Below are 12,148 nucleotides of genomic sequence, written 5' to 3' on the forward strand. Positions count from 1 at the left end.
GAGGACAATATGAGTGAGGTTGATGTTCTGGAGCATGCTGATATTAAGGGAGAGGAGGTGTTGGAGTTGTTAAAATACATTAGGACAGATAAGTCCCAGGGGCCTGACGGAATATTCCCCAGGCTGCTCCACGAGGCGAGAGAAGAGATTGCTGAGCCTCTGGCTAGGATCTTTATGTCCTCGTTGTCCATGGGAATGGTACCGGAGGATTGGAGGGAGGCGAATGTTGTTCCTTTGTTCAAAAAAGGTAGTAGGGATAGTCCGGGTAATTATAGACCAGTGAGCCTTACGTCTGTGGTGGGAAAGCTGTTGGAAAAGATTCTTAGAGATAGGATCTATAGGCATTTAGAGAATCATGGTCTGATCGGACAGTCAGCATAGCTTTGTGAAGGGCAGATCGTGTCTAACAAGCCTGATAGAGTTCTTTGAGGAGGTGATCAGGCATATAGATGAGGGTAGTGCAATGGATGTGATCTATATGGATTTTAGTAAGGCATTTGACAAGGTTCCACACGGTAGGCTTATTCAGAAAGTTAAAAGGCATGGGATCCAGGGAAGTTTGGCCAGGTGGATTCAGAATTGGCTTGCCTGCAGAAGGCAGAGGGTGGTGGTGGAGGGAGTACATTCAGATTGGAGGATTGTGACTAGTGGTGTCCCACAAGGATCTGTTCTGGGACCTCTACTTTTCGTGATTTTTATTAACGACCTGGATGTAGGGGTAGAAGGGTGGGTTGGCAAGTTTGCAGACGACACAAAGGTTGGTGGTGTTCTAGATTGTGTAGAGGATTGTCAAAGATTGCAGAGAGACATTGATAGGATGCAGAAGTGGGCTGAGAAGTGGCAGATGGAGTTCAACCCGGAGAAGTGTGAGGTGGTACACTTTGGAAGGACAAACTCCAAGATAGAGTACAAAGTAAATGACAGGATACTTGGTAGTGTGGAGGAGCAGAGAGATCTCGGGGTACATGTCCACAGATCCCTGAAAGTTGCCTCACAGGTGGATAGGGTAGTTAAGAAAGCTTATGGGGTGTTAGCTTTCGTAAGTCGAGGGATAGAGTTTAAGAGTCGCGATGTAATGATGCAGCTCTATAAAACTCTGGTTAGGCCACACTTGGAGTACTGTGTCCAGTTCTGGTCACCTCACTATAGGAAGGATGTGGAAGCATTGGAAAGGGTACAGAGGAGATTTACCAGGATGCTGCCTGGCTTAGAGAGTATGCGTTATGATCAGAGATTAAGGGAGCTAGGGCTTTATTCTTTGGAGAGAAGGAGGATGAGAGGAGACCTGATAGAGGTGTACAAGATAATAAGAGGAATAGATAGAGTGGATAGCCAGCGCCTCTTCCCCAGGGCACCACTGCTCAATACAAGAGGACATGGCTTTAAGGTAAGGGGTGGGAAGTTCAAGGGGGGTATTAGAGGAAGGTTTTTTACTCAGAGAGTGGTTGGTGCGTGGAATGCACTGCCTGAGTCAGTGGTGGAGGCAGATACACTAGTGAAGTTTAAGAGGCTACTAGACAGGTATATGGAGGAATCTAAGGTGGGGGCTTATATGGGAGGCAGGGTTTGAGGGTCGGCACAACATTGTGGGCCGAAGGACCTGTACTGTGCTGTACTATTCTATGTTCTAGACTACTACAGCACAGTACAGGCCCTTCGGCCCTCGATGTTGTGCCGACCCATATATTCCTGAAAAAGAAACATACTAAACCCACACTACTGCGTAACCCTCCATTTTTCTTTCATCCATGTGCCCTTCATCCTGCTGAAACGTTGACACTTTTCCATGCTGCCTTCCCCGCTAAGTTCCTCCAGCATTTTGTATGTGTTGCTTGGATTTCCAGCATCTGCAGATTTTCTGTTGCTTTATGCTTGGTAGTTCGTGTCTAACCAATCTTAAAGAGTTTTTTTGAGGAGGTAATCCTGAAGTTAGATGAAGGGAAGGCGATAGACGTTGCCTACATGGACTTTAGCAAGGTCTTTGATAAGGTGCCACTTGGGAGTCAAGAACAGAAGGTTCAATCGCTTGACATTCAGGATGAAGTAGTAAATTGGATTAACATTGGCTTTGTGGGAGAAGACAAGAGTGATGTAGATAGTTGTCTCTGTAATGGGGCACCATTGGGAATCAGCACTTTGCGAATGACATCAAGAGTGGGGGCATAATGGAGAGCAAAGAATGCTATCAAAGCTTGCATCAGGATGTTGACCAGCTAGACAGGTGGGTTGAAAATGGCACATAGCATCTAATACAGACAAGTATTAGGTGTTGCACTTTGGGAGAATAAACTAGGATAAGACTTACACAGTAAGAGCAATGAAGTGTATGGTAGATTATAGGGATCTGGGAATACAGATCCATATGTTTTGAAAATGGCGATTCAGGCAGATGGGGCAGTAAGCTCCATCCCCCACCCATCAAAAACTTTTTCAACAAGTGATGCCACAAGAAGGCAGTATCTATCAAAAAGGACACCCACGATCTGGAATATTGCCACCATTGGGGAGAATGCAGGAGCCTGAAGACGTACACTTGACATTTTAGGAGCAGCTTCTTCCCCTCCATTATCAGAATTCTGAATGGTTCATGAACCCATGACCACTACCCTGGTCCTCTTCTGCAATACTTCAACTTAAAATAATTTTTATTTCTTACACCGTACTGTTGTCAGGCAAATATCATAGCATTCTGATATTTATTTATTGAGAAACAGCATGGAACAACCTTAATGAGCCGCATCACCTAACAACCCACCCATTTAACCCTAGCGGAATCACAGGACAATGTACAATCACCAATCTACTAACCAGACTTTGGACTGTGGGAGGATACTGGAGCACCCAGAAGAAACCCATGTGCACATGGGAATGACATACAAACTTTCTTGCCTAGGATGCCCCGAGCTGCAATAGCATTGTGGTAAGCATTACACTAGTGGTGCCCTCATGGTGATATCATGGCCAATCTCAGCTCTACTTTGCCCAAAAATATAGCCTTCCAGGTCAGTTAATTCTCAAAATCCAGCAGTTTCTGGAATAAACTCAACAACACCTCAATTTTAAACCAATCACTCCAGTCCCTTGACCATACCCCTCACTCTAGATTCTACAGTAGTGGAAATAGCTTGACGCCTACCCTGTCAACGCCCTAAGAATGTTTCAACAAGTTTAACTTTAATTCATCTAAACATTGAAGAACATAGATCTAATATCTTTCACTGCTTGGGATAAGACAACCCTCCTATCTAGGAATTTGCCAAGTAAGTATCTCTTGGACTGTCTCCAACACCGGTTTCCTTGTTTGCATAAGGGGTCCGGAATCATATAGACCTTTACTTTGAAAATGTCTTGTTTTTACCAGAACTGGACACCCCCCCCCCCCGCCCCCCGCACTGATGTGTAGCTAATACACTCAGTGGTCGGTTTATTAGGTATACCCGTACACAAATACATGTATCTAATCAGTTAATCACGTGGCAGCAACTCAGAATCAGGGTTAATATCACTGGTAGAGAAGCAGCAGCACTGCAATTATATATTTTAAAAATTAAATTAAGTAGTGCAAAAACTAATGAGGTAGAGAACAAATAAGCTTTTTGCGGGCTTTCAGCTGGAAACAGACATCAATTTTAGCCAACGTTTCGATGACAAATGCTGCTATCTTCATCAGGGACGATGCCTGGGCATGTTGTAGCCATCACTGAATTATGGCTGAAGGATGGTTGTAGTTAGGAGCTGAATGTCCAAGGTTACACATTATATCGGAGGGATAGGAAGATAGGCAGAGGGGGTGGTGTGGCTCTACTGGTACAGAACAGCATCAAATCAGTAGAAAGATGTGACACAGGATCGGAAGATGTTGAATCCTTGTGGGCTGAGTTAAGAAACTGCAAGGTTAAAAGGATGTTGGTGGCAGTTATATACAGGCCTCCCAACAGTGGCCACAGATTACAACAGGAAATCGAAAAGGCATGTCAAAATGGCAATGTTATGGTAGTCATGGGAGAATTTAACATGCAGGTCGATTGGGAAAATCAGGTTGGTAATGGATATCAAGAGAGTGAGTTTATTGAATCTCTAAGAGATAGCTTTTTTAGAGCAGTTTGTCTTTGAACCTATTAGGGGATCAGCTATATTGGATTGGGCGTAATGTAATGAACCAGAGGCAATTAGGTAGCTTAGGGTAAAAGAATCCTTAGGAACCAGTGATCACAATATGACTGAGTTCAACTTGAAATTTGATAGGGAGAAAGTAAACTCTGATGTAGCAATACTTCAGTGGAGTGAGGGAAATTACAGTGGTATGAGAGAGGAGTTGGCCAAAGTAAGTTGGAAGGAGCTGCTGGCAGGGATGACAACAGAGCAGCAATGGCATGCGTTTCTGGGGAAAATGAGGAAGGTGCAGGACATATGTATTCCAAAAATGAAGGAATACTCAAATGGTAAAATAGTACAACCATGGCTGGCAAGGGAAGTCAAAGCTATTGTAAAAGCAAAGGGCATACAACAAAGCAAAGATTAGTGAGAAGATAAGGATTGAGAAGTTTTTAGAAACCTACAGAGAGCAACTAAAATAAACATTAGAAGGGAAAAGATGAAATATGAAAGCAAGCTTGCAAATAATATCAAAGTGGATAGTACAAGTTTTTTCAAGTATGTTAAAAATAAAAGAGAAATGAGAGTGGATATAGGACCACTAGAAAATGAGACAGGAGAAATAATAACGAGGACAAGGAGATGGCAGAAGAACTAAATGAGTATTTTGCATCAGTCTTCACTGTGGAAGACACTAGCAGTGTGCCTGATGTTGTAGTGTGTGAAGGAAGGGAGGTGGGTGCAGTTACTATTACAAGGGAGACAGTGTTCAAAAAGCTGAAAGACCTAAAGGTACACAAGTCACCTGGACCAGATGAACTGCACCCTAGGGTTCTGATAGAGGTAGCCTTAAAGATTGTGGTGGCATTAGAAATGATCTTTCAAAAATCATTGGATTCTGGTATGGTGCCAGAGGACTGGAAAATTGCAGATGTCACTCCACTCTTTAAGAAAGGTGGAAGGCAGCAGAAAGGAAATTATAGACCAGTTAGCCTGACCTCAGTGGCTGAAAAGATTTTAGAGTCAATTATTAAGGATGAGGTGATGGAGTACTTGGTGACACAGGACAAGATAGTACAAAGTTAGCTTGGTTTTCTTCAGGGAAAATCCTGCCTGACGAACCTGTTGGAATTCTTTGACGAGATTGCAAGTAGGATAGATAAAGGAGGTGCAGTGGATTTTGAATATGTGGACTTTCAGAAGGCCTTTGACAAGGTGCCATAAATGAGGCAGCTTACCATGGTTGGAGTATTGGCTGATTGGTAGGAGGTAGTGAGTGGGAATAAAAGGATTCTTTTCTGGTTGGATGCCAGTGACTATTAGCGTGTTTCGCAGGGGTTGGTGTTGGGACTATTTCTTTTTATGTTGTATATTAAATGATTTAGATGATGGAATAGATGGCTTTGTTGCCAAGTTTGCAGATGATACGAAGATTGGTGGAGAGGTAGATAGTGTTGAGGAAATAGGTAGGATGCAGAAGGACTTGAGACAGATTAGGAGAATGGGCAAGAAAGTGACAAATGAAATACAATGTTGGAAAATGCATGGTCATGGTAGTAGAAATCAATGTGTGGACTATTTTCTAAACCGGAGAAAATCCAAAAATCTGAGATGCAAAGGGACTTGGGAGTCATTTAACTTGCAGGTTGAGTCAGTGGTGAGGAAGACAAATGCCATGTTAGCATTCATTTCAAAAGGTCTAGAATACAAGAAAAAGGATGTGATGCTGAGACTTTATAAGGCACTGATGAGGCCTCACCTTGAGTATTGTGAACATATTTGGGCCCCTCATCTTAGAAAAGATGCATTGGAGAGTGTACAGAGGAGGTCCACAAGGATGATTCCAGTAATGAAAGGGTCATCATATGAGGAACATTTGATGGCTCTGGGTCTGTACTTGCTGGAATTCAGAAGGATGAAGGGGGATCTCATTGAAATCTTTCGAATGTTGAAAGGCCTACACAGTAGATATGGAAAGGTTGTTTCCCATGGTGGGAGGGTCTAGGACAAGAGGGCACAGCCTCAGGATAGAGGGGTATCCTTTCAAAACAGAGATGCAGAGAAATTTCTTTAGCCAAAGGGTGGTGAATTTGTGGACTTTGTTGCCGCATGGAGCTGTGGAGGCCAGGTCGTTGAGTGTATTAAGGCAGAGGTTTGATTGGACATGGCATCAAAGGTTATGGGGAGAAGGCTGAGATCTGGGGTTGAGAAGAAAAAAAAGGATCAGCCATGATTGAATGGCGGAGAAGACTCGATGAGCCAGATGGCTTAGTTCTGCTCCTGTGTCTTATAGTCTTTCAGGTGGTATTTATAGCCCCATGAGGTTAGTCCTCATCCAATCAGGTTTCCACTGTCCCACCTTGTTTACAATCGAATTCCAGTTCTTACTTAGACTTTAGTCTTCATTAAAATTATTTTCCTCTAGTTATATTTCAATGGCCTCCTTCACCAGGCGGTCCCAAAAGCCATTGACATAGCACAGTAGTGTTGTGCCAAAGTCAGTCCGGATACACCTCCTGTGCTCCTTGATGCAGGTTTCCACTGTGCGTTCCATCTGGCCGATACACCCTGCTCTGCATTCAAAGAATGCTGTAAATGCCAGCCACCTGAGTCCCAGGTCATCTTTGACCCACTTAAGCTGCGATTTGAACTTTCTTATGGGCTTGTGGACAGTATTTCTTCAGGATCCCGGGCCCTTAAAAAGGCCTACGGAAAAACCAGGAAACTGAACAATGAGGAACTCATCATAACCACATGTTTTTTCTATATTTCCACGGTTTCTGGAAGGATCACCAGGATCTTGTAGAAAAGATGGGACAGCAAAAACCTGATTGAATGAGGACTAACCAATCAGGAGGGATGGACAACTGGGGTAGATCACCTGACTAGACATGTCCAGGCATCATCCCTGACAAAAAATGAGTGTGTCATCAAAACATCAGAGAGAGAGAAAAAAAAAATTGATATTTGTACCTAGGTGGAAGCCCGAATAGTTTATTCGTCGTATATGCCGGCAAAACACTAGATCCTTTTTTGGTGAGGTAACGCTCATGGATCTAATGTCCATTCAGAAATCTGATGACAAAGGGGAAGCTGTGTCTGAATCACTGAGTGTGTGCCTTCAGTTTTCTGTAACTCCTCCCTGATGGCAGCAATGAGAAGAGGGAATGAATGTGGGTTCTCAATGATGGATGCTGCCTTTTTTGAGATATAGCTAATTCAAAATGTCCTGGGTGCTAGGGAAGCTACAGCCCATGATGGAGCCAAGTTTACAACTTTCAGCAGCTATGATCCTGCGCAGTGCCTTGTCCCCATACCAGAAGATGATACAGTCAGTTAGAATGCTCTCCACAGTACATCTGCAGCCATTTACAAGTGTCTTTGGTGACAATCCAAATCTTCTCAAACTTGTGCCTTCTTCGCAACTGTATCGATATGTTGGGCCCAGGATAGATGCATAAAAGCATACAGGCAGATTTTTAAAGATAGGATCTATGGACATTTAGAGAATCATGGTCTGTTCAGGGACAGTCAGCATGGCTTTGTGAAGGGCAGATCTTTACTAACAAGCCTGATAGAGTTCTTTGAGGAGGTGATCAGGCATATAGATGAGGGTAGTGCAATGGATGTGATCTATATGGATTTTAGTAAGGCATTTGACAAGGTTCCACACGGTAGGCTTATTCAGAAAGTTAAAAGGCATGGGATCCAGGGAAGTTTGGCCAGGTGGATTCAGAAATTGGCTTGCCTGCACAAGGCAGAGGGATTACATTCGGATTGGAGGGTTGTGACTAGTGGTGTCCCACAAGGATTGGTTCTGGGACCTCTACTTTTCGTGATTTTTATTAACGACCTGGATGTGGGGGTAGAAGGGTGGGTTGGCAAGTTTGCAGATTACACAAAGGTTGGTGGTGTTGTAGATGGTGTAGGGGATTGTCGAAGATTGCAGAGAGACATTGATAGGATGCAGAAGTGGGCTGAGAAGTGGCAAATGGAGTTCAACCCAGAGAAGTGTGAGGTGGTACACTTTGAAAGGACAAACTCCAAGGCAGAGTACAAAGTAAATGGGAGGATACTTGGTCGTGTGGAGCAGCAGAGGGATCTGGGGGTATATGTCCACAGATCCCTGCAAGTTGCCTCACAGGTAGATAGGGTAGTTAAGAAAACTTATGGGATGTTAGCTTTCATAAGTCAAGGGATACCTCCTCTTATTTACACCTCGATCATGACCCCACTAAGGAGCACCAGGCCATTGTGTCCCACACCGTCACCGACTTTATCTACTCAGGATCTCCCATCCACTGCTACCAACCTTATAGTTCCCACACCCACACTTCCCGTTACTACCTCCTGGCCAAGAGCCACAAACCTGCCTGTCCCGGTAGACCTTTTGTCCCAGCTTGCTCCTGCCCCACCGAGCTCATTTCTACATACTTCGACACTCTTTTATCCCCCCCTTGTTCAATCCCTTCCTACCTATGTTCGTGACACTTCTCACGCTCTGAAACTTTTCTATGATTTTAAATTCCCTGGCCCCCACCACTTTATTTTCACCATGGATGTCCAGTCTCTATATACTTCCATCCCCCATCAGGAAGGGCTCAAAGCTCTCCACTTCTTTTTGGATTCCAGACCTAACCAGTTCCCCTCTACCACCACTCTGCTCCGTCTAGCGGAATTAGTCCTTACTCTTAGTAATTTCTCCTTTGGCTCCTCCCACTTCCTCCAAACTAAAGGTGTAGCCTTGGGCACCCGTATGGGTCCTAGCTATGCCTGCCTTTTTGTTGGCTTTGTGGAACAATCTATGTTCCAAACCTATTCTGGTATCTGTCCCCCACCTTTCCTTCGCTACATCGATGACTGCACTGGCACTGCTTCCTGCACGCATGCTGAACTCGTTGACTTCACTATCTGTGCCTCCAACTTTCACCCTGCCCTCAAGTTTACCTGGTCCATTTCTGACACCTCTCTCCCCTTTCTAGATCTTTCTGTCTCTATCTGTGGAGACAGTATATCTACTGATGTCTACTAGAAGCCTACTGACTCTCACAGCTATCTGGACTATTCCTCTTCTCACCCTGTCTCTTGCAAAAATGCCATCCCCTTCTCGCAATTCCTCCATCTCCGCTGCATCTGCTCTCAGGATGAGGCTTTTCATTCCAGGACAAAGGAGATGTCCTCCTTTTTTGAAGAAATGGACTTACCTTCCTCCTCCATCAACTCTGCTCTCAAACGCACCTCCCCCATTTCACATACACCTGCTCTCACTCCATCCTCCCGCCACCCCACTAGGAATAGGGTTCCCCTTGTCCTCACCTACCACCCCACCAGCCTCCAGGTCCAACATATAATTCTCCGTAACTTCCGCCACCTCCAACGGGATCCCACCACTAAGCACATCTTTCCCACTCCCCCCTCTGCTTTCCACAGGGATTGCTCCCTGCACAACTCCCTTGTCCATTCGTCCCCCCCATCCCTCCCGGCACTTATCCTTGTAAGCGGAACAAGTGCTACACATGCCCTTACACTTCCTCCCTCACTACCATCCAGAGCCCCAGACAGTCCTTCCAGGTGAGGCGACACTTCACCTGAGTCGGCAGGGATGATATACTGCGTCCGGTGCTCCCGATGCGGTCTTCTATATATTGGCGAGACCCAACGCAGGCTGGGAAGACTGCTTCGCTGAACACCTACGCTCTGTCCGCCAGAGAAAGCAGGATCTCCCAGTGGCCACACATTTTAATTCCACGTCCCATTCCTATTCTGATATGTCTATCCACAGCCTCCTCTACTGTAAAGATGAAGCCACACTAAGGTTGGAGGAACACCACCTTATATTCCGTCTGGGTAGCCTCCAACCTTATGGCATGAACATTGACTTCTCAAACTTCTGCTAATGCCCCACCTGCCCCTCGTACCTCATCCGTTATTTATTTATTTATATACACATTCTTTTTTTCTCTCTCCTTTTTCTCCCTCTGTCCCCCTCACTATACCCCTTGCCCATCCTCTGGGTTTCCCCCCTCCCTCTTTCTTTCTCCTTGGGCCTGTCCCATGATCCTCTCATATCCCTTTTGCCAATCAACTGTCGAGCTCTTGGCTCTATCCCTCCCCCTCCTGTCTTCTCCTATCATTTTGGACCTCCCCTCCCCCTCTCAAATCTCTTACTAGTTCTTCTTTCAGTTAGTCCTGACGAAGGGTCTCAGCCCGAAACGTCAACTGTACCTCTTCTGAGATGCTGCTTGGCCTGCTGCGTTCACCAGCAACTTTTATGTGCATTGCTTGAAATTCCAGCATCTTCAGATTTCCTCGTGTTTGCAGCTCAACAAAACTCTGGCTAGGCCATACTTGGAGTACTGTGTCCAGTTCTGGCCACCTCACTATAGGAAAGATGTGGCAGCATTGGAAAAGGTACAGAGGAGATTTACCAGGATGCTGCCTGGTTTAGAGTATGCATTATGATCAGAGATTAAGGGAGCTAGGGTCTTACTCTTTGGAAAGAAGGAGAGAGGAGACATGATAGAGATATACAAGATATTAAGAGGGATAGAATGGATAGCCAGTGCCTCTTCCCCAGTGCCCCACTGCTCAATACAAGACGACATGGCTTTAAGGTAAGGGGTGGGAAGTTCAAGGGGGATAACTGGAGTGGTTGGAGCATGGAATGCACTGCCTGAGTCAGTGGTGGAGGCAGATATATGGAGGAAGTTAAGGTGGGGGGGGGCGGGTTATATGGGAGGCAGGGTTTGAGGGTCAGCACAACACTGTGGGCTAAAGGGCCTGTACCATTCTATCATCTGAACTGGGAAGAAATCTTATCTAAGTGACATTGACCATGGAATGATTATTGGTGACAGACAGTGGTTTGAGTGTCTCAGAAACTGCTGATCTCCTGGGATTTTCACACACAAGTCTCCAGTGTACAGAGAATGGTGCAAAAAGCAGTAAGCAGCAGTGGGTGTGATCTTTTGTTGATTCTATTGTGTTATTTATATTTACTGTTAGCACCCACAAGGAAATGGATCTCAGGGTTCTGTTGCATCATTACATACATATACTTCAACAAATTTACATTTTACTTTTGAATACCTCTCATTCATTTCTACTATGAAGGTCATGAAGGGTAAGCAATTAGAGGATGCAAATAGTGATAGCCTGGAACACATCCAGTGTAAAAGGGGTGCTGCTGGCTGCATTAAGCACGTAATAGTGAATAAAACCCCAAAGGTGTATGTGCAGTTCATCCCGCAGGTACTCATCTACGCATCTGCTGTGAATGTCCACAAGAAAATCTCAAGGTAGTACATGGAGACATATGTACTTCCACAATAAACTTACATTTTGAACTGCCTCTGACTAAGTGTATCCTAGGATACTAGCTGAAGTGAGGGAAGTAAATGCAGGGGCAGTAACATTTTTTTTAAGCCACTATTGAGGTATAGGAATATTGGAGGTTGGCAAATATGCCTTAATACAAGACTGCAAGGACAATAACATCAAACAATTTTTGCTCCAACTGCATTCTTTCTTGTAAAAATCGCGTGTAATTTATGTCCCTGTGATACAAGTTTTCCACTGCACATGTGCATCCATGCACTGTTGCATGCCAATAAACTTGATTGACCTGATTGTGGAGGGATGGACAGCTATCAGATAAGCTCCCCAGCTCATTTCAGATCCCCAGTAACTGATGTTCCACATCTCTAAGTGTCCATGATTCTTGACAAATTCAGTCATCTTCCTTTCCTTAATCCCCATTTCAGTACTGAAAATCTGAAAGAACAGTTACAACCCCATCTCCATACATATGCACTGGTCAATCCAACAAGTAATCCCCAAGCATCAGACCCAATTTTAGCTCTCTACAGTGACACTTGTGAAGGACGCGAGGCTGAAAATTAAAGGAATAGAAGAGACACGAGATCAGATTAAATGCAGCTTGAGAAAAAGACAGCTACCTGTACCAAGAAATACATGGGAAATTCAGAAAGAGGATAACCACCTCAGGAAATTGACACTTCTTCAGTCAACCGAAATAAATATTAACACAATA

This window comes from Mobula hypostoma, chromosome 3, assembly GCF_963921235.1.
Source record: "Mobula hypostoma chromosome 3, sMobHyp1.1, whole genome shotgun sequence".
NCBI lineage: Eukaryota > Metazoa > Chordata > Chondrichthyes > Myliobatiformes > Myliobatidae > Mobula > Mobula hypostoma.